Below are 23,785 nucleotides of genomic sequence, written 5' to 3'. Positions count from 1 at the left end.
GAGGCGATTCGAACTCGCCCCTTCGCCTTAAAAGTGAAGTCGAAATCCTGGGCCATCACCGCTTCATACATAGTAAAAAAAAGTTATTCCCGCCGTTTGTACGCTTAGATCTTTAAAATATATAGTCGTGCATGTACAATGCATATAACACGTAGAGTGTTATATGCATTGTACTATGATGCATTTTACTATGATACTATATGTAATTAAAACTTATTTTTGTCTATTTACAATGCAAACAAACAAATATTTGATGATCAAATTAATGTTGGTAGGTACTACAGTATTATATCTTAACAAAGACAGTAAAAAAGTCCGCGATCGTATATGTTTATCTCTATGATCTAGTGTAACCATTTTTATCAGTTTAATATCATTAAAATGTTTTTATTAGAGGAAATCAGATATTTAAAAAACAGGGGAAGAGCGGCTGGCGGGTAATATATTCGAACTCCCGCTAAATTGCCTACATACTTACACATATTGCACCCTTATGAAGCCGGGGCGCCATGTATGTAAGAGTGTAAATTATAAACCAACCAACGAATAATTGTTCTAAAAAATCTTAGTTATGTTCTATACTAGTAACAAGACCATCAGCGCTCTCTTTAGATGCCACCTGCAATATGTGAGCTAGAAATAAATTTTGAGAACGCCTCTGAACATTTCGATGATTGCAAACGTGTGTTTTTCCTTCTAAGAAAACAATTTAGAAATACATAAATCTTGCAAATTGAAACATCAATCGGGCCCCCGTAATACTAACACGTCGTCAGCCCTTCATATAGGGTTGGGGTGAATTAGGGGTTCTGTTAGTGCACTATTGATATAATAGAACAGGAATACGTGTGTGTCTGATTACTACCCCTTACGTGCTTTTTTGCCAAAACGCTTTTGTTTTCGGTTTGTGAGGTGGATTTATCAGATATAAGAACACATTTATTTATTTAAAGCCTTTTCAACAATCTTATTTTACTGAGTATTTACTTATCTAGACACCGGTTTTGCTTGGTTGTCTTGCTTTAGCATAGGCCTCCCGGTTCTTGTATGCTTTGCGATCATGGGTTTACCTTATCCAAAGAGTCGTAATATCTTATCTTGCTGTAGCTCTTAAATCGCATTTGGAATGTTCTTCTCCTTCTTCTCTTACCGTCTCTAGGATACCACTCTGTTATATCTTTTGCCCGTTTTTTTTTTGTTATCATTAAATGAGCAACCCGTCAGTTATATTTGTTTTTCCTTTGATATATTGTAGTTTTATTTAATCCTCTCTTTTTACTCCTAGCATGCTTCATTCGATATTATATTGGCATAATACCTGTTAATAAAAATGGTGAGATTTCATGTTACAGTTAAGTTGCTTTTGAAAATGGTGTGAGAGGTCACATCGTCGGCGATTGAACATAAATCACCTTTCGTAATTCAGTGGCACGCGAGAATCTACTTAAGCTTGGAAAGTTAGATCGTTTTAAGCGGCATCTTTACGAAAACGTGGTGTTCTTGAGAATTTGGTACTACTTGGTCTAGAGATCTGATACTGAAAAATATAATTTAGTCGCTTAGTGATTGGAAAATCACTAAGCGATTAAATTATATTTTTTTCGAAGATTCATCATATCAGTCTGAACCTTTTAATTTTCGACTGCTGGGCAACAAGCGTTAATTGATGATAGAGAATTAAAGTACTGACCGACTACGCGTCATCAATGCAAACTGACGGGCTTCGACGTAAGTGGTTATTTCACAGGAAAATAATCCAAAGTCTAATACTAAATACTTTATTTTGATCCGTGCCGGATATGTCTGTTATAGAGCCTAAAGTCCCCAATCAAAATTATGCTATAGCAAAAGACTAACACGACGACCCCTTATGTTAGGTTGGAGTGAATTGGGGGCCGTCCGTGCGTCATTAATATAATAAAACAGCACTACGTGCCGGTCTGCTAAGTTTTTTTTTTAAGAACGCTTGTGTTACTCCCTATGTTTTTCTATAAAGAAGAGCTTTGTTACTAACGGCTTCAGTTTAAAGTCAAAGTCAAATTTTTTTTTTATTCAAAAATCTTTTTGATGTACAAAATAAACTTATTGTCAAATACAATAATAGTCTGTTGTTGCACGGCTTCACTCTTTAACCGATATTGACAAAATTTGACATAAAGATCTGCATTCTATAGTCTGGCAATAAATAATTCTTATATTGCGAAGAGTATCGATTCCCGCGGAATTTTTGGAAAAACAAGAAAACGCGGATTAAGTCTTGTGATTAGGACATTGGTTTCAATTTGGGGGCTCTTCAATTACAAACACGTCTTAATGCCAGTATGGACCTATGGTATACAGCTATGACTTCGGACCCCGACACGCACTTTTCTAAGTAATGTGCGTTTCAAGCAATTAATTATCACTTGCTTTAACGGTGAAGGAAAACCTTGAATGCCTGAGAGTTTTCATAACGTTCTCAAAGTGAAAGTAGAGAGTCAAGCCCACCAATCCGCACTTGACCAGCGTGATAGACTAAGGCCTAGGCCTTTCTCACTCTAGGAGGAGATCCGGGCACTGTAGTGGGCCGATAATGAGTTGAAATCATGATGAGGAAGAAGAAACAAGATTGAAAAAAAAAACACCAAATGCATGGCCAATGCATTGGAACTAATGCAAAAAACTGTCCGTAAAATCCCAATGACAAAACCCCTATGATAGTCACAATGAATAAGAGTGCTATCAGTCACCCATAATGTAATAAACCTCGAGTTCTTTGATGCTTTTTTGGGAAAGTTACAGTTCTTTTGCAATAAAGAGCTTTTAGATTTTTTTAATCTTATTTTTCAAAATCCACTGTTCAGGGAGAGGCGACTCGTGCATGTGAAGCGAAGGGTCGCTACTCGCTAGTTAGCACGGGATTGTGATGAGAAATTAGATTAACAATATGCACGTCGTTCAATAATACAGAATTTTGAAACAAGAGTCTATAGGCGTAGCGTGACATAGTTATGCGCACATCGTTTGATTACATTTAAATAGTTACAGAGCTTTTATGATAGAGCTCGTTTGGGATTTTAATTACTTAAAACGCACATAACTTACTAAGTTATAGGTGGGATTCGAACTCGGCCCGCCAAAAGTGAAGTTGAGCTCCCATCCACTGAGCTATCACCGCTTCACTTATATTACATTGATTTAATAAGTTACTAATTTTGAATGGTATATTATGAGTTGCGTTTCTAAGCCCGTCAATCTAAGCTAAGCTGATGCAATTTTATTTTGATGAACTTGTTATCCACGACATAAAAACAGACTTACTGATAGCTATAGTATAGGTAATAGCTATAATTGAAAAGCTATTACTTATACTATAGCTGTTATATTATAGATAATGGAGCGCCTGACTTTGACCCCTGCGTTGGGGACGTAATCTACCCTACATAACGTCGTCGTCTAGTGTTGGCTTTGATGTTAATGTTGTGTTCATTACAATATTGTTTTAGGATAAAGCTTTGTCAAATATTAAACATTGGTCTTGTCATAATAAATTAAATAAATGATTTTTGAAAAATTGCTTTTTTGTTAGTTTAAACGACTTAAAATATTACTTGCTATAACGGTGAAGGAAAACGTCGTGAGGAAATCACTGTGCCTGAGAGTTTTTTGATTACGTTCTCACAGTTAGGTATGTGAAGTCTAATAATTCGCACTTGGGCAGCGTGGTGGACTATACGGCCTAAACCCTTCTCGCGTTTAAGGAGACCTGCGCCCTGCAGTGGACTTGTAATGAGATTATAATGAAGCTGATTTCTTGATTTTTTTACATAGCGAAAGATCAACATAAATTTTTACATGGGGAAAATTAGGGGAACATTACAAAAAAAATAAAAATTAAATGCAATAATTAAAATTCAGAAAGACCGGTATGGACGGCACTATTTCTGATTTTTATATCCAACTTTGAAAACAGAAAAAATTCCGTCCATCAAAAAAAAAAAGAAATCAGAAAGACAGGTATTTTTTTTGAAGAAATTCATCAATTTTATAGTAGAGCCTCGACTTAACAAAAGTTTTGCGACACATTGTTTGACTTATACAATGGCAAAGCTAAAACTGCCTTCGGATCAATTCTTTATCATGTACTCAATCTTACAGGATTTGCATGCCGGGGAAAATTATATTTATATAATGTTAGTAAATACGTTGCATTTGATAACGTAGCGTGCCGTTTGTCATCAATTATCTTCAAAAAATACATTTAAATAAAAATCCTCCAAGTGTAGGTATACCTAAAAAATACAAAAAGGTGTTTTAAAAAGTGCATTGTAATATGGACCTTTGTATTGATATTTTTTTATTTCCTACTAGATGGCGCTAAAGTTGGTATAAGACTGATAATAAAGGTATATGTTAATTTCGGCCTTCAGTAGCTTAGTAGTAAAGCACTCAGGCCGTGATTGCCGTCGCAGGTTCAAATCTGAAATTTTAATATTTATTTTATAATTTTATATGAATTCAATTTTTTTATTTTTTATACTAATATTTGACGGACCACCCAGACCCACCTGATTGATGGTAAGTAAAAAACCTTTGCTTAAAAACAGAGCAACACTTTGCAAAGCATGAAAGGAAACGTCCTGCAACATGCTTTCCTGTGTCTGACAACCTCTTGTGCCCGTACTTTCACAGGCAACGTTACCCTTCAGACCGAATTGCATTGCAACGATGCTGCTTAGCGGTAGAAATGTATGGTGGTAGTACTTCCCCGGACAAGCTCTGTCACAAAAAACTCTACCACTACTTAAAAGTGTGAGTGTATCGACTCTACTTTTTAGTTATATGGGGGTTTTTGCTAACTGGTGACTCTTTAAAATGAGATAATTAGTGTCTGATAAGGTAGGGTCAGAAGTAGGGTTAGCGGTGTGTGATGGGATTTTTTAGCTAACAGAGCAAAAAAAGTGCCACTGTTCGATTAATATTGTCTAAATGATTTATATTAAGATTAAGTTACATTTACATTTAGATCAAGTTCATAAGGATATATATACTTGCGAACCCGCCATTCTCACCATAAACGCATAGTTTCTAAGGGGATGGATAATTATGTTGGAAAATATTTGTTACAATTTATTTTGAACAATAAATTAAAAAAAAAAAACACTCTGACATAATTAGATTTGTGTCCCACTATGGGCTAGCGGGTAATATCCAAACTCTGTCAAGATTAGATTCGTGACCCTCAATGGGTTAGTGAGTGTATTGGAATTCTGATTAAATTCGTAACACTCTATGTTCATTATTAGTTATTTAATGCATTGATTAGTGCTGCATTTATTTTCTACTCTATTACTACGTATGTACATATGTTTAATTTTCACAAACGATCTATATATTTACTTTATGACTTCTTGGCGATCCTAAACCACGCACCAAGATTTATCTATAATTGTTGAGTGTATATCTATAGTACACTATATTAATATCATGTCTTTTATAATGTTTAATGTCATCTTTCATTCATTTGTCTTATCGTCATCATCATCATATCAACCCATTACCGGCCCACTACAGGGCACGGGTTTCCTCTCACAATGATAAGGGGTTCAGGCCGTAGTCCACCACGCTGGCCCAGTGCGGATTTGCGGACTTCACACACCTTTGAGAACATTATGGAGAACTCTCAGGTATGCAGGTTTCCTCACGATGTTTTCCTTCACTTCCTTCTTCTTCATGATTCGAACTCGCCCCTCCGAAAGTGAAGTCTAAGTTCTCCCCACTGGGCTATCACCGCTTCCTTGTCTTGTAGTTATCCAAAAATTAGGTAGCTTTATCTAGTTAGTGTATGTGGCCCTGCCGTACTAACAAGATGTAAAATATATTATGAAAATTAAGCTTAATTTGCTATTCTCTGCGAACAGCAGGAAAATCTTTATGGTGTAATTTATAATATCTTCAATCAGTATACACTACACGGAGCAGCCAATGTACCTTCTACGCAAGTTTCGCTCCGAAACCGGAGCATCCTCAGGAGATGTTGACTTTAACAATAATTCATTGTAATAATATATTATTGATTTCCGCAAAGTGACGCCTGCTTCTATCCAAGATGTAAAATAAATAAATTAATAATAAATGAATCTTTTGAAATCCCACTTAACCCTATTTAGCACAGAGATATGATGAAAAGCAAATATGTTCCCTCTAAACAAACAGGGATGCTTTAATGAATCTCTCATTGCTATGATTGTTTAAACACAGGGGATGTCCTTTCAGTTTTGCGTAGGGTACACTCACAAGTCACAAAGGTGTAAATGTGAAAGGTTTACCGATAATGAGGTTGTATATATGTGTGCACGTTTATAAAAACAAAAAACACCAAATTTCTTAGTTTTCAAAGATTTATTAGGAAAATTAAGCTTAGTTTGCCTTACTCCGCGGAAAGCAGGAGACTATGGTGTAATCTCAAATTCAAATTACACCGTAGAGATTCTCCATATAGGGACAAACAATCCGCCTTAGATGGCATGCAAAAAATATATATGTTTGTACACTAATTCCTACTTACTATAATAATACTATCCTAAGTCAATCGACATTATTAAAATAAGAATAAAATTTAAGACTGATATCAAAATTACAAATATCTAATCAATTATTATTCATGTTAAATTATAATCACTGTAAATGTCAAACCTATAATATTGTGTCGGTAAAATATTCTTGAATGGTATAATAACATTTCCCAATAAGTATTTTTTTTTCTTATCTTTAAATTCTACAAGATTTATGTTTCTGTTGGCTAGTGAAGCTGGCAAATTGTTGTTTATTTTAGGCGCCATGAAAATACTATTCTCAAGTAACGCTGTGGAATGTGGCTTATACAATAATTTATTTTTCCTGTGTTCGCTATCACTATATGTAAACAAGTGATTGTTCTTTTTGATAAATACCAGAACTTTATAAATATACAAAGAAAGACAGGTTAGTATTTTCAGTTTCTCAAAATACGGTTTACATGTATCTGTGGAATTTATAATTTCTTCAATCCTTATACTCCACACCAAACAGATCTTCGGCAATGTACCCTCTACGCACGTTTCGCTCTGAAACCGGAGCATCCTTACGAGACGTGACTTGACAATTAGTAATTGTTGTGGACAAACACATGGAATGCTGCAAAGTAACGCCTGTTTCTATCCAATATTTCAAAGATTGTAAAGTGATGTTGAAAAAAACAATCTGCTGAGTTTTTTGCCGTCTTTTCTCGGTATAATCTGCTTTTCGAACCGGTGGTCGAATCAATACATATCCACTAACTTGGCGGTTCAAAAGTGCGTATAATTTATAAGCACTTTTACCGTCTTTATGCAATAGGTACTATGACAATATACATATAATAGTAGTAAGCAGTCGCGTGCATAGAGGGTATGCACTTGGTATACAGATGATATAAAACGAAGAAAATCCCTAGAACGAGTTATAAATACTTAAGGGTAGGCTTTTTATAACTCTTACAAAGCCTGTTCTTAACTTTTGTATAACTCATACTGGAGATTTTCTTCATTTTGTATCATCTGCATACCCTCTATGCACGCCACTGACTATTACTATTATATGTATATTGTACTACCTATTGCATAAAGACGGAAATTACTGATAGTAAGTAGTAAAAGTACGAGTTATACAAAACTTAAGGATTGTAAGAGTTATAAAAAGCCTACCCTTAAGTATTTATAACTCGTACTACAGTTTTTCTTCGTTTTATATTAGTTTCTTTCTTTATTCGGCAGTAGTTGGATATCAACAGTCATCAAAATGGTGTATAAGTATAAATTTGCCGTGATTTTTTGTTGTTTATCTTATATATTCTGTTACCTAAAATATATTACTATTTAATTTGTGGCGGTCAACACATTACATAACTAGATGGCGCTACTAAAATCCTACATCGCGCTAGCGAAGTGTTCACTAAGAATGCCTATATATACAACTTCCAAAAATGAATTTTCGGACCTCGGTCCCCGAACACGATCACCCGCTCGGAGGAAGATCTTCCTATTGTTACGGTCGAGCGTATCACCATAGCTCCCGTACAAATTATTACTATTTAATAGGTTTACCATCTCATGCGACCACATAACTCTTTGGTCATAAAGGGGAGGCCCTGGATTTGATCCCCGGCAGCGATTATTTAGGAATTTCTGGAGACAGACTTAATATACCTACTATTTATCCTTGGAGTATAAACTTGCGCAAAACCAAAGCAAAATTATGCGAAATTACTTAATTCCCATGTCATTACCAATAAAATAGTAGCGTGACTCGCGTCAAGTGAATATACAGTCGAATTGAGAAACTCTTCCTTTTTTATGAGTTGGTTAAAAACCCAGTAGGTACCATGCGTGAACCCGACATGAGCTGTTCCTCTTTACGCTCCTCTTCAGCGGCTTAAGACTTTTTAAATTCATGTGGCAGAGCATGAAAAAACGTCGTCCAACTTATTGAAAATGGAAACAAAAAACGGTTAAATCAATTAAAATATAAATACATATCATATTCAAATTATTTCTAGAAAAGTTTGTCTCCTGAACGTACCCACCTCTTTCCCGCAAAGTAAAGTTAGGCATCTTCCGTCTCGCTCTATCGCAGGAGCAGCATTGCCCAACTTGGACTGTTATCTCCTTCCTATGATTTTAAAGGCCACCGAACTGAAGTATGCTCTTATATTCCTTTTTTTTATGAAACCATAAAACATACCAAACCATATATGTTATATTTTGAAATAATTTTCGTATGTAGTTAAAGATCTTTTAAAATTAATGTAAGTGTTTGTAAAATCAATTTTTACATTTAAGTATTAGAGCTAATAATAATAATATTAATAATAATCTTTATTGAAAGGTATAAGCCCAGTTATTAAAATATAAAAAGATAAATTAAATAACAAAATAAAAAAAATAAGTAACATTATTGCTAAGCACGTGCACAGGTGTCAAGCTATTATAAGTTGGGTTTGGTTTCCTCTCCAAATTCCTAAAATTCATACTAACATACTTTATTTTACAAATTAACTTTTTTTCTTACATGAATTAAATATATCATTTTCTAATAATTTCATAATATAGTAACAAATTCGTTTTAATACACATTCAATAAATTGAGGCCGATAATAAAACTCCTATATTCCGGAATATCTATCATTATTACATAGAAAGGACCAGAATCGTTACGCAACATACGCATTCAATTTACCGAAGTGAAGCATACTCCTTGCGGCACAGCATCGCTTCGATTGGCCTCGGATCCCCGCGTAGCTCGTAGCAACGTGAGGCTGTCGTACGGTAGACCGGCTACAGAGCGGACGTCTACGCCGTAGCTCATCTGAAGACCTTGACATTTAGCCCCGCCTGATACGAATTAGCAATCGCGAGCTAAGCATATTATAAATAAAAATTATGGCAATTATGATAAAACTGTAGTTAAATAGTGCTTGTTTTTTTAGTGAGTGTGGACTTTAGCTCGTGGTGACATACGAGTATTAAGGTGAGTGATATCAAATATTTGTTTTCGTATAAGAGATCGATTAATGGAAGAGGAGAAGCCCTTCAAGAGGGTCTAATATATATTTGAAGAAATTTATAAGAAATCTTTTTTTTTTTAATTTCGTTTTTTTTAGATAAATAATAGTTACATAATAAATATAATACAATAAATAAGTTAAATTATCACGTGATTTCTAGCTTTCAGGATTTCATTCGTAATTTTACTCACTAATAGTCAACGATATTTTCTACGCGATATTATGATATTTTTTTATGTTTCGTAAGAGTCAAATTTTTAATAATTGGGTCAAAATCGAAACCATTTCATCGTAAGAAATAATTATAGGTTCATTGATATACGGAATCATGTATAAACTTAAAACAACAACAACTCAATTATATATACAGTCAATTATTATAAAAAAACCCGACTTTATACAATTCTTTCATTTGAAAGAAGATTGACTGGAAATGTTATTTAATTAAAATTCACGGTCAAGCGGTTTCACTTGCAAAAATAAGATTTCGAGATTTTTTTTTAATGTTTATTTTATTAGTAAACGGAGTTAAGCGTTTCAGATTACAATTCATCGACTGCATTTGGTGACGCCATTTTTACTTTCGGGGAATCATCACCATAAAATGGTATTTATTTTCTTTGTAAATTTAGTGGACTGTATATTTTAGGTTTTGCTGGATTCTTTTCCCCTTTTTAATGTTTAAACTATGGCTTTAAAGGATATAGAACAAGGGATAACTAGGGTTGGACAGAAAAGTATTTGCACGTGGACTTACAGTTCGTCGTAATGCAGTTCTCTTGATTTCTCGTCACTTCACAAGGTTTCACAGGTTATCACTAAACACTAAAGCACTGATGTAGGTTTAAATACTATTAATCGTCCAGTATAAGGTTCTTTGGCCGGCCGACCATGTGGTTTTATTGAGCGGAAGATTGACGTGCGTTTGCCGCGGATATAGGTGTGCAACTAATTGGCGGCGTGATGCGGGCAGATAAGGATGCGGAAATATAAAAAATGGAGGATGGAAATCCATAGTGTAGCCATTATCTATTACTTCGACCACAGATTAATGAGGATTTATCAAGCATCCCCCCGGACATGAAGGAACCCTTCATAAAACGGATATAAACATAATTGCAACTTATAATACGACCTAATATTGTAAGTATACTATACAAGAGTAATGCATAAAGAAAAATAAAATAAATTAACTAAAACATAATAAGATTAAATGAGAACTAGTGATAAAAATTATTGAGTTGGCAGCGGACATAACTTAACGATAGGCCGGATATAAGTCCCGTTCTTAGTTTTTATTTGAACTACGCGGACAACTCCATCTTTGCCAGGTAGCATCTTAGTAATGACCCCAAGTGGCCACTGTAAGGGCGGCGCGTTTTGTACAATAACTATCACAACAGTCCCTATTGTAAGCGGATTCGTGGGAGTGTTCCACTTTTGACGCACTTGCAAATTGTGCAGATACTCCGTTCTGAATCTCTTCCAGAATGACTGAACCAGAGAATCCAATAAAGAAAATCTAGACAAAAGACCAGCGCGTTCTCCAGTTACGTCTGGAGCTGGAATGAATTCCAAAGGTACGGTTGAAAGAAAATGCGAAGGCGTTAGCGCGGAGGGTTCAGAGGGATCTGAACTTAAAACATACAGAGGTCGACTGTTAAGTACAGCCTCAATTTCATTAAGTACAGTAAGCATTTCCTCGTATGTCAGAATTTGTTTGCCGATTACGCGAAAAAGTAGAGTTTTAACACTTTTAATATTACTCTCCCAGACTCCTCCAAAATGGCTTGCAGTTGGTGCATTAAGTTTCCAATCTATACGATATTTAGCTAATTCGGAACTAAAGTTCTTATAATAATCTTCTGACTTTAAAAAGGTATGTAACTCATTCAAATAAGCCTTGGATGAAACGAAATTGGTCCCTTGGTCTGAGTACAGGACTTCGCAATTTCCTCTCCTGGCCTGGAATCTTTTAAAACAATTTAAGAAGGCGGAGGAACTCAGATCAGAGGCTAGCTCTATATGAACCGCCTTTGTAACCAAACAAACAAATAGGCATATATATGCCTTCTGACTACGTATGCCGCGTTTCCTAGTCAATGTGATATAGAGAGGTCCAGCGTAATCTACACCTGTGTGTAGGAATGCCTTACTTTTCTCTATCCTACACTTAGGAAGGTCAGACATAAGTGGAAATGTAGGCTTAGGATTATGCCTAAAACATGCATTGCACTTATGTATGCGTTGACGTACCACACAACGAGCGGATAATATCCAATATTTTTGTCTCAATATAGACAGAAGCAATTGAGGGCCAGCGTGTGAATGATTACGATGATAGTGATCAATTAACAGATCTATTATGTGTCCCTTCTTGGGTAATAAAATTGGGTGTTTATGCGAGTAATCTAACGACGAGTAAGCAAGACGTCCACCCACCCGAAGAATGTCCTCAGAAACAAAAGGAAATAATTTTCGTAATTTTGACGAACATGGTTTATTATTTTTAATGTTGTCAATATCAGTCTGAAAGACTGAGCGTTGTATTGTGCGAATTATCAGTAATTCAGCTGCATTGATATCTTCAGCTGTAATAATATCTCTGCGCGGAAGTTTTTTCATGAATCTGAGTACATAAATCGTGGCGTGAAGAAATTTAGTCCAAGAAGAACATTTAGATCCAAGCTTTATAATTGTATATTCATCGTGCGATATTATTAAGTGCGTTGTAGTTTTCTCCTCAGGTAATGAAGAAACCTGATGAGAGGAAAACTTTATTATGGGCCACTCTTCTGAAGATAAAGACAACCATGGGGGACCCTTAAACCAAAGGTCGTGTTTTGAAAACTGTGTGGGCATAAGGCCACGAGACACACAGTCCGCGGGGTTTTGAACACCAGGTATGTGATAAAAGTTCACCTTAATTGATGTCAATAGCGTATGAATTTGAGAGATGCGGTTAGCCACATATGTATTAAACCTGTGTGGCGAAGAGAGTGCCCAACAAAGGGCGACTTCTGAATCAGAAAACGCGAGTACTTCCTTTATTTTGATGCGGGTTGACAATATATTATATACTGAATTTACAAGTCGAGCAAGCAATACTATTCCATTTAACTCTAACCTAGCTAGCGTGACCGTTGGTTTTACCGGTGCTACGCGGGATTTAGAGCAAATAAGTGTAATTATAGGCCTTTGATTTCTGTTTTTAACGTATAAGTATAAAACAGAGCCAAATGCTTGCTCACTAGCGTCAGAGAATGCGAGAAGATAAATTTCAGAAGTGTCTTCTATTCCAACATGACGAGGATACTTAAGATTCTGAATAATAGGCAGTTCAATTATATAATTTTGCCATCTTTCACATATGTGTTGAGGGGGACACTCGTCCCATCCTATTTTTAGAAGCCATAACTCCTTTATGAGTAATTTAGCGAATAAAATGACTGGACCAACAAGACCTAGAACGTCATAAAGACGCGCGGTAGCTGAAAGTATAGCTCTTTTGGTACAATCACCTTGCGGTTGCGAAACTCTAAAAATAAATTCATCAGATGCGGGAAGCCAATGAAGACCAAGAATCTTAAAAGAGTCATCAGTGTCAAGAGAGATCGACTCAGATTGGCGGTGAAATGAAGGAATGTGTCCGAGCAATTCAGTCGAATTGCTGGTCCATTTCACTAAGTCAAATCCACCAGCCTTAAACAGTTGTATCAACTCTTGAGCTATCTTTACCGCTTCATCTAGAGATGAGGCGGAAGAAGCTAGGTCGTCCATGTAGACGTCTCTCTCAACCACTGATGCAGCGAGAGGCCATTGCTGGCGCTCGTCACTAGCCAGCTGGCGCAGTGTGCGTAATGCCAAAAAGGGCGATGAGCGGAGACCAAAGGTCACTCGAGTAAATTCATACATTTCAAGTGGGTCCTTTGGTGAAGATCGATAAATAATGCGTTGATATTTGCGGTGCGGAGAATTGACATATATAGACAAATACATTTGTCGGACGTCAGCAAAAAATGCGATGCGGAAAATGCGGACATTCAAAAGAATGTTAAATATGTCTGCTTGCAAATTGCAACCAGTATACAAAATATCATTTAAAGATAATTTCCTATTTGCGGAGGGTTCTTCTATTTTAAGAAGAGAATAATCAGTGGGACAAGAACCATCTAGTACGATTCGTACCTTGGTACTCTTGTCTTCGCGTATCACTGGATGATGCGCTAAGATATAACCTGGTGAAGCAGGTTCATCAGGTGGTAAGCGTTTGAGGATACCCTTATCAAGGTAATCCTTAATAACTTCATTATATCTAATATGAAGTTCGGGATCTCTAATGAATCGTTTTTCCAGATTGAGAAAACGCTTCTTTGCGGTAAAATACGAATCACCTAATAAATTAGGATCTTCTTTAAAGGGAAGATCTACCGAATATGCTCCGTCCTGTTGGCGTACAGTGGAAGCCGTATATATGTCCTCACACCTTTGTTCATCAGGACTTAAGAATTTGCGGGAAGGAGGCTCTTCTATTGTCCAAAATCTCTCTAACATTTTATCTAAAGGTTCACTCGTGAAAAAACACAAAGCGCGGGAATTATTAGGTTTAGATAAAATAGGTGCATCGCCCATAATTATATAACCCAAAGAGGTTTCAAATGCGGAAGGCATATTTTCATAACCATTTATTTTATCAGCCATTGCTATTTTGCGATACACATTTACCCCTAGTAATATATCAATTGGACCAGGTTCTGCGAAATCATCATCAGCCAGAGGTAAATTTTTAATAAGACCATCAATGGCTGTGATGTCTACATGAGAGTCAGGCAGTTGAGAAGTGATTCGCTCAACTACAAGAGGGCGTATTGAGTATTCATTCGCGTCATTAAAACGAGATTTAAACGTAAATTCTGAAACACCAATTATTTTTTGCGATACTCCGCCGATGCCTTGAACTTCAGAAAAACGACTCTGAAAGCTAATAGGTAGCGAATATTTTTCACAGCAACTAATTGAAACGTAATCTCTTTGCGATGCGGGATCCACTAGGCATCTTATAAGATGTGCACAATTATTTTTGTCATACACTCTTATTTTCGCAGTACCTAACAAAGTGGTTGTTGTGACGCGTTCTAAACAATCATATGATACGTTACATACCAAAGTGGTATTTGTGGTCTGAGATATAAAATTATTTTTATTTAGTGTATTTTCACTAGAGGAGCTTGTCGAAGGTGCCTCAGTAATAACTGATGACACGCGAGGCGAATTAATTGCGTTAGGAGATGAGGGCGGTTTACCTATGTTAGATTTGGACGTTTTAGGTAATAAATCTTTAGCGTTGTAATTGTTGCGTTCAAAATGCAATTCAGTATGATGTGATGCCGATGAGCACCTTTTACAGTTTCGCTGAGAAGAGCAGTTTAAAGTTTTATGATGAGTCGATAAACATCGGTTACAAAAGTTATTATTTTTTACATGTAAATGCCGCTCATGCGGAGACAACTTCATAAATGCAGGGCAAGAATAAAGATGTATGTGTTGACCAATTTTACACAAACTGCAAGCTGCACTATTTAAAGTATTTACAGTTTCTGTACTTACAAAACTTTTGGTAGAAGGCTTCGGAATCGAATTCCCCTTATATCTATTTTGAGGTAATTCTAATCCTTTATTAAGAGAGCGCGACATTACTTTATTCTGTTCCTTCACAAATTCTATAAGACTCCTATAGGTAGGAATTTGTTTTTTGCGATTTATTATCTCAAACATTTTAACTGTATCAGCATCTAATTTAAGCGTGGCTAAGTGAAAGAATATAAAATCAGTAAGATCGATTTTTAATTGTTTGAGAGCTTCTACTGAAGAATTAAATGTATTTATAAAGCTATCTAATGAATTAGCATTAGTACTAGCAAGCGGTTTAAATTGCAATAATTGGTTTAAATAAGCGCAGGCTAACGAACGCGGATCGTCGTATTTTTGTATTAACGCCTCCCAAATAATAGGATAATTTTCTGCGGTGGCTGGCAATCCTGCACATACAGATGCGGCTTTCCCTTTTAACCTACCAACTAAATAAAATACCTTTTCATTATTGGTTAAGTTAGGATTATCATGTATCATGTTTTTAAACTGCTGGTAGAACAAAGGAAATTTAGTTAACTGACCGTCAAACTCCATTAAGTCTATAGGCGGAAGATGGGATTTTAATTTAGGAAAACTAGAGATAGGACGTGCGCTGTCATTCTCTGAACTCGTATTATTAACATTAGAGTGACGCTCCATTATTTGTTTGACATAGCAAAACATTTCTTCAAATGAAGTCCACGATTGGTAATTAATCATAGCCTTTGGATTCAACATTAACTGCGCCTCATTGAATAAATCTAAATTTAACTCAAACTCTTTGCGTAAAGTGTCTATGTTTGAAGCCTGAGACAATAAAGAAGGCAGCTTACTGCTGTCCGATTCGACTTGAATAGCGGTGTCAAACATTCTTTGCATACGAGCAAATATAACGTCCCGTTTGCCTTCCAACAACCGTAACTTACATTCTTCCTTGCTATATGGACTTGGTGAAGAAACCGACTCTGGTTTATTCATTCTGAAGGAGTAAACCGAATTATAAAAATAAAAATATAATAAAAAAGTGTATATGTGTTTGCAAATGCGTCAAGAAATGCGTAAAATATATAAAGTAGTTGCAGTCTTATAATAATAAACACACAACCCCTTTATAGACGCGAGCGGTTAAATAAAAGCGTTATAATGCTATTTTAAAAACTAAACCGGGCAAAGAACTAGGTATAACAATTAACAAGTTAGCGGTCATGCGTGACCTTGAATGCAGCGAGCGACAAAAACGACTGCGGCCGAGCGCATTGTTTGGTAGGTATGATGCGTTTGAAATAGATATCTTTACCTACGATTCATCCGTTTTTAATACTAAGTAGCGGGGTAAAACTATATAGAAATACGAAGCAAGCGGTGCGGAAAAGAGATATATAATTATAAAATACTTAGTACTTCTTTACTTAGTAAACAAAACGTTAAATCTATTATGTAGACAATATCTTAGCGGTATTAAACTTACAAACTGAACTAGTGAATACCTACAATATGGCGTACTTTAAGTTGCATAGACTAATAATAATTCCGAACTTTAAAGTCATAGAATGTAATGATTAACGATAATTTAAATCCTAAAATTATGAATTTAAATCGAATCGGCCGATCTTCGGATCGAATGACTAAAATTTATGAAATTCGATGGAAGTGATCAAATATTTTTTATGAAATCGGCTCGAAGTGACCAAATTTTATGGTGACGCCATTTTTACTTTCGGGGAATCATCACCATAAAATGGTATTTATTTTCTTTGTAAATTTAGTGGACTGTATATTTTAGGTTTTGCTGGATTCTTTTCCCCTTTTTAATGTTTAAACTATGGCTTTAAAGGATATAGAACAAGGGATAACTAGGGTTGGACAGAAAAGTATTTGCACGTGGACTTACAGTTCGTCGTAATGCAGTTCTCTTGATTTCTCGTCACTTCACAAGGTTTCACAGGTTATCACTAAACACTAAAGCACTGATGTAGGTTTAAATACTATTAATCGTCCAGTATAAGGTTCTTTGGCCGGCCGACCATGTGGTTTTATTGAGCGGAAGATTGACGTGCGTTTGCCGCGGATATAGGTGTGCAACTAATTGGCGGCGTGATGCGGGCAGATAAGGATGCGGAAATATAAAAAATGGAGGATGGAAATCCATAGTGTAGCCATTATCTATTACTTCGACCACAGATTAATGAGGATTTATCAAGCAGCATTGATTGTATATTTTCAATTAAATGTATGATAATACTGAACAAGCTTTTGAATCAAAATATGCAAATATTTTATTAAGTATTAAAATATGCAAATATTTTATTAAGTATAATAAAATATACACACGCAAAACGTTGCCGCCAACTCGTTGGAAATACGGATTTAACCTTTTGTTAAATATTTGCAAGAGTAATAAAGGAATACAGCGAATGGTAAAAATTTAAAACATGTACGCCGTGGAATGTTTGTTCTACAAAGAGGGTCAAGGTAAATTCAGTTTGCTGACGGGATGTAGTTTTGTAATAAAGTGTATTTTACTAGAATATGCCGCGGGGGAGATGTATTGTTGGGGTAAACTTAATTTAGAAAATGTGGTCTCTAAATATAATACACGAGAGTGTATGAGGAGACTCCATTCTAATATCTGCGCTGCGTTCTAGTAAGCAAGCTTTTAAGTAATATGTTCAACATTTTTATCTTAAAATATATTTATTTATTTATTAAGAGCACTAACAACATGCGTATTACACGTTTTAAAATATAGCACATACACAATAACATGGACTGATATATAACATATATTATATTGATCTAACTTGTAAATCCGGTCGCTACTTTCAGCACGAAATTCTATTTGAAGTGCAAAAATTTTTTTTTTTAAATATAAACTACAAAATTATTGGTAACAGTTCCATGATAATTATAGGTATAATTTAAGGCGTCATCGTCATCACCATCATATCTACCAATTGACATCCACTGCGGGATATAAGTCTTATGCAGAGGTTTTCAAAGTCAATGATCGTGGGCCGCTTGTTTCTAGCAGTTTCCAGCAACTCGTTTTATGTCATCAGCCCACCTCGTTGGTGGTCAGCGCTGTGTCGACCAGCAACCCCCACCTTGGGACCCTATCGGTTCTACGAGCTATGTTATGTGCTCCACCAATAGATAGACATATTTTGACTTCTTATTTACATTCTTATATTTATAATTTTTATGATTTTTATTAGTGTTTTTACCTACACTTAGAGGAATTATCAATTTTATAAATTTTAAATGCATATAAAACTTTCGGAACCAAGAGGATTTGAACCTTCGACTCTCTGGCAATCGCGGCCTGAGCCACATCGACGGCAGGAGAGCCGTAGCTTAATTGGAGAAAGCGCAAATCCTTGTCGGTTCCGAAAGTTTTTATATGCATTTTAAATTTATAAAATTCTTATATTTTTGTTGGCCTGAATGATTTACAACTACAACTATAAAATCAAAGACAAAGTCAAAATCAAAGACAAAATCAGGGTACAAAATCAAGCAAATCCTTAAGCAATGCTCGGGAGTCATAATGAAATGTAAAAATCTTTAATCTGGCTGGAGAACTCTTGATTATGATTATTTATAAATTTATATTCTAAGTTTAGATGAAAACAGAATAATTTAAATATATAAGCACCTCAGCAAAAATTCTTATTATTTGTACGAAAAAGTATTTGACAAGTTTACGTAATCTGGGAAACTTGCGTGATCATTTGGAGAAAAAGAAAAAGAAATAAAGAAATATAAAAAGTCATATTTGGAGAAGATATTGTTTTTGTACCACTCACGTTTCTTATTACATACGAGTTGCCTGTTCTTCTATAAGGAGCCTCAATAAACGAAAAAAACCATTCTTAACGACTTGTTTGTCTAATATATCCTTCTTTCATATTCCTGTGGCAGTATTACATGTATTTTGGGATATTATAGAAATTATTTGTCCGCCTTTATTATTGGTTCACATAAATTTCATTTGTTACTTCTCCATACAAACCAGTGAGGGTTGTTTGAAAGAAAGCTTTTAGATGTATTTTATTTTAAACGATGCCGATTTTAATGTCCTTACTTCAAAAATATTTCGAGAGAGGAGAATTAACACATACTTTTACCCCTTTTACTTGTACCCCGTTTTATCGCCAGAGGTTATTTGAGAGGATATTTGAGAGATTATTGAGAAACCCTTTAATTGCAGATATCAACACTTTTTAATGGACGTAGGTCCATTAAAAATCTCCGGTCCTCTTAATTTTGGATCTAAAAAAAAAGTGGCCAGTCCTATCCCATGCGTGATGGGAAAGAACAGACAGAAGATCAGAAAGAGAGATAGTGTTCAAAGCCGCATGAAAATCAAGTTAAAAAATTGGAAAAAATGGATGGTCATTCATTCATTACCAAAGAGCGTAAAACTGTTTATATCTAAGCTTACTTGGAAGCCATATAAGCGTTTTCTTAGAAACTGCACAAGGTCCATGATCCATTTAAACTTAATTTTAATAGATTAAAATTAGTAACATAAAGTACAGAGTAGTACAATTATTAGCCTGTTAAATCCACCTTTGGGAACAAGCAACCTCAAAACAAAACACGCTGTCCCTAGGTACTATTCAAGGTACGGCTGTAAACACTGCTAATTACTTTAGTCCTGGTTATTATTGAGTATTTTCACCCAAACCCAGAATCTATTTCCGCAGTTCAATTTGCTGACTACTAGGCCAATAAGATTTGATTTATTAATATTATTAATATTATTATTTTAAAATAACATAAACCACAAGTAGAAAATCCTTTATTAAAACTCCCCAAACGAAGTTGTTAAGTTTTTTGAATAAATGTAAAAAAAAACGATTGATCGAGAATAAACTTCGACCGATAAAGATGGGATTTGCAAGAAAGGCCTTTGTTTGCTCTGACCCTAAGTAAGTTTGTAAGTTTGTTTTCGTTACCTATTCAGAATAATAATGATGTGTACACAGTAGCTAAATTATCTACGGACTTCGCTTGTCTTATAGGAATTAGAAATAACATCATCTAATTCTAATTCTATTTTTTTGTAATAACTTTATTTTCCAGTTTAAATCATAAAGCTACAAGTAATGGAAATGTTTTCTGAACTCAGAAGAAGTTCAGGATTATTTCATTCCGTAACTTTAATAAAACTTTTTAATTGGATGAATTATTGAGTAACACAGATACACGATTTTCTTTTTTTGTCTATCATACGTGTATATTATGGTATAACTTTTCCTACTATAATAATAGTTTTCATCAAACCATATTTGTTTCTACTCGAGGCTTTATTTTTGAAATGAGAAATTACAAGAACCAATGAAGAAATAGACAAGGGTACCGATTCTATGGTACAAAAATCTCTAACTTTAGCAGAAAAACATATATTTAAATTCGATATTGATTGCACGTTTTTTGAAATTAAATAATTTTTTTATATATTATAATATTTAGCTACAACTTACCACACTATAATTAAAATATCGATATAAATGATAATTTGGATCAGAATAATTGAAGCTATTTAAGTATTGAACAAATAAAGTTGTACAACATGACAGATCATCAAATAAAGCAATTGAAATTAATAAACACGACGAAAATTGATTACGTGGTTGTGGCTAGTAAATTATTAACAGCTTTGAAATCATTTTATCCAATTGTATAACATGAACGAGGAAAATAAAGTACGCATAATGTTTAATAACTATATCGTATATATATTGCGCTCTTCAGAGGAACAGATTGATTTTGACGTTTAGCTATTATTGATTAGTAACAAAAACTAAGAGTTCTTTGCATTGATCGTTCTTTGCATTGTTCTTTGCATTGATTGACTGTCCCGTACTCTGACCGAGCAAAAATCTCGGAAACAAATTCCATCAACAATATGCGGATAGCTATGGGTTTTCTACTACTATACCAAACTTTTATCTTCAGTATTCGTTTTTAAAATGAATAAAAGATTAATTAGAGGTTAAGGGATTGTTAAAGTTCTGAAGCATCGGCAGCCGTTGGTCTCTGGGTCACCAGAGACCAACGGCTGCCGATCGAACATCGATCGATCGACGGTCGAACATGTCTCATCCTTGGCTGATTAAATTGCGAAACATTAATACAACTTTTGTGTCGCTATAAATTATGTCATATTATAATTGAAAGGGCCGAAAATGTAATAAATAATAAAAGAGAATAAAAATGTGACCAAATTAAGGTTTTCTGGTTAAATAAAATCCGATCATGCGATACGGGTAAAAAATCCTATAGTGGATTATCTCGGATGATTGCGATTTGCGAAAAAAATTAACCTATAACTGAGTCCTTTGCAACCGTCTTAGGTCTTAAGGGCCATATACCAATGGCACCACTCCAATTTAAAACCAAAAATTCCACCCCAAGCAATTTAAATTAACTTTATAAAAAGTTGAAGTATCATCTCTGTGAAAGCTTAAAATATTTTGCCGTAAAGGCTATTGCGGTCACTGAAATATTAAAATGAAATATTTTCCAGTCTGCTTACGTAATTCACTCAAAGCGTAGGCCCTGATGAGGCCTACTGATCAGTATGTAGATTATAGAATATTTTCATAAGTTTCAAGAATTTTCAACGCCAATGACCCTTTTTGTTAGCAAATGATAGATAGAGGCTTTGGCCGTTGCTAGATACCGCCCTACCGACAAAGACGTGCTGCTAAGCGATTTAGTGTTCCGGTGCGATGCCGCGTAAAAACCGTTTAGGGGTATGACTACCATACTTCCTAACCGGTTAGCCCGCTACCATCTTGGACTGCATTATCATTTACTACCAGGTGAAATTGCAGTCAGGGGCAATTGTAGAGGAATAAAAAATTAATAAAAATAGCTCCGGGGTTTGATCTTCATAACGGAACAGATCGAAACTGCAACGTTTCTTACTAGATGACGCTACAGTCGCTATAAGACTGATGTAAACGGCATACACTAATTTCGGCATAGGAAAGCCGTAGCTTAATTGGAGAACCCGCGATTGCCAGAGAATCGCAGGTTCGAATCCTGTCGGTTCCGAAAATTTTTATATGCATTTTTAATTTATAAAATTGATAATTCCTCCAAGTTAAGGTAAAAACACAAATAAAAATAATAAAAATTATAAGTAGGTAAACAATAACTAAAGTGTTTACAATTACATTATACCCACAAAGGAAATGGTGGACATAAAACCTCAGACACGACTTAGAAACGGCCCTCAAAGGGAACAAAAGCACTTAATTAATCTTTTTTAAGGACACAAAAGCGGATGGAGGAAATACGCGATGTACTGAGCACAAAAGTGCTGGAGGCGAAATTTAAACGCCACTAAATCATTTCGACGGCCGACTGGCGCAGTGGGCAGCGATCCTGCTTTCTGAGGCTGTAGGTTCGATTCCCACAACTGGAAAATGTTTGTGTGATGAGCATAAGTGTTTTTCAGTGTCTGGGTGTTTATATGTATATATAATTCATAAAAATATTCATCAGTCATTTTAGTACCCATAACGCAAGCTACGCTTACTTTGGGGCTAGGTGGCGATGTGTGTATAGTCGTAGTATATTTATTTATTTATTTGTCAAAATAAATAAATAAATAATGATAATAGTTTGGCCATCCAAAAGGGCTGCCAGCATCTTAGGAAATGTGCCTCGCTGCGGTGGTTTCGAGGATGTTTTAGATTTTATTTAGTTTTAAATAGTTTATTTTAGGTTATATTTGTTAAATTAAAGCACCCTTTGATTTATAATTATTTTCATATTCACTCGTCAAAATAATAGGCTTAATTTATCTTAATGCGAAATTGATATCTGTCAAGGTGCACTGACGACTATAAGTACTTTACACTTTCTGTTCTTCAAACAACCGGCTAAGAATTCACTTTTAGTAGTAGAAGGGCTTTTTGTCAGAGCTCATCCCGGGAAGTGCTACCACCAATTCTGCCGCTAAGCAGCATAACAGCTAACAGCATAATTTCAAGGCACATATACCTCAGGTTGATGGACACAGGGCAACACTTTGCAGCATTTGTCTTTGTTCTGTTTATAGGCAATGATTTTCCACTAAGCAAAAGTCCAGTATCTGCTTGGTCCATCAATATTGTTTATTATACTTACTCCTAAGCAACTGTGGTTAATGTTATCGTTTATGTATAACTAAGTTGTGGAAACTTCATTGGTTTATGTGATATAAAAATACAGCATTAATTTTATGTGTTATAGCACTGTTTAGGCCCTTGAAAAGCTAATAAATAAAAGAAATAAAAATAATTAATTATATGAAAAAAAAGCTTTTCGTGTTTTCCTCAGATGCCAATTTTAATTTCACGTCAAAACAGTTAGTCGTTTAAGAAATGGAAATATTGCCTAGAATGAATGTAACGTTTCAAATAACACACCAAATAAATATCTTAACCGTTGTGTTTCCTATAAGTTTCTCTTAGATTCTCGATTGCTTTCCTTGTAAATAAGGTTGCTCGAAATAGTTGTTACATTTCTATTGACATTTCAATTTCACAACGTAACCAATAGCTAGAGTAATGGGAATAGTAGCCAGGAAAC

The 23,785-nt window shown here is 35.1% G+C and overlaps 1 protein-coding gene across 1 annotated transcript in view; it reads left to right on the top strand.

Annotated features, from left to right (window-relative positions):
* The first annotated feature begins 9,335 nt into the window (after positions 1–9,335).
* Positions 9,336–23,785, top strand: part of LOC120626787 (C3 and PZP-like alpha-2-macroglobulin domain-containing protein 8) — a 315,655-nt gene continuing 301,205 nt past the window's right edge. The window contains exon 1 of the mRNA XM_039894529.1: positions 9,336–9,525. The gene's annotated coding sequence lies outside the window, so the exon portion shown is untranslated. The remainder of the gene's footprint in view (positions 9,526–23,785) is intronic.

Source organism: Pararge aegeria, chromosome 10 (genome assembly GCF_905163445.1).
Source record: "Pararge aegeria chromosome 10, ilParAegt1.1, whole genome shotgun sequence".
Classification (NCBI taxonomy): Eukaryota; Metazoa; Arthropoda; class Insecta; order Lepidoptera; family Nymphalidae; genus Pararge; species Pararge aegeria.
This window is presented reverse-complemented; position numbering and strand designations above follow the sequence as displayed.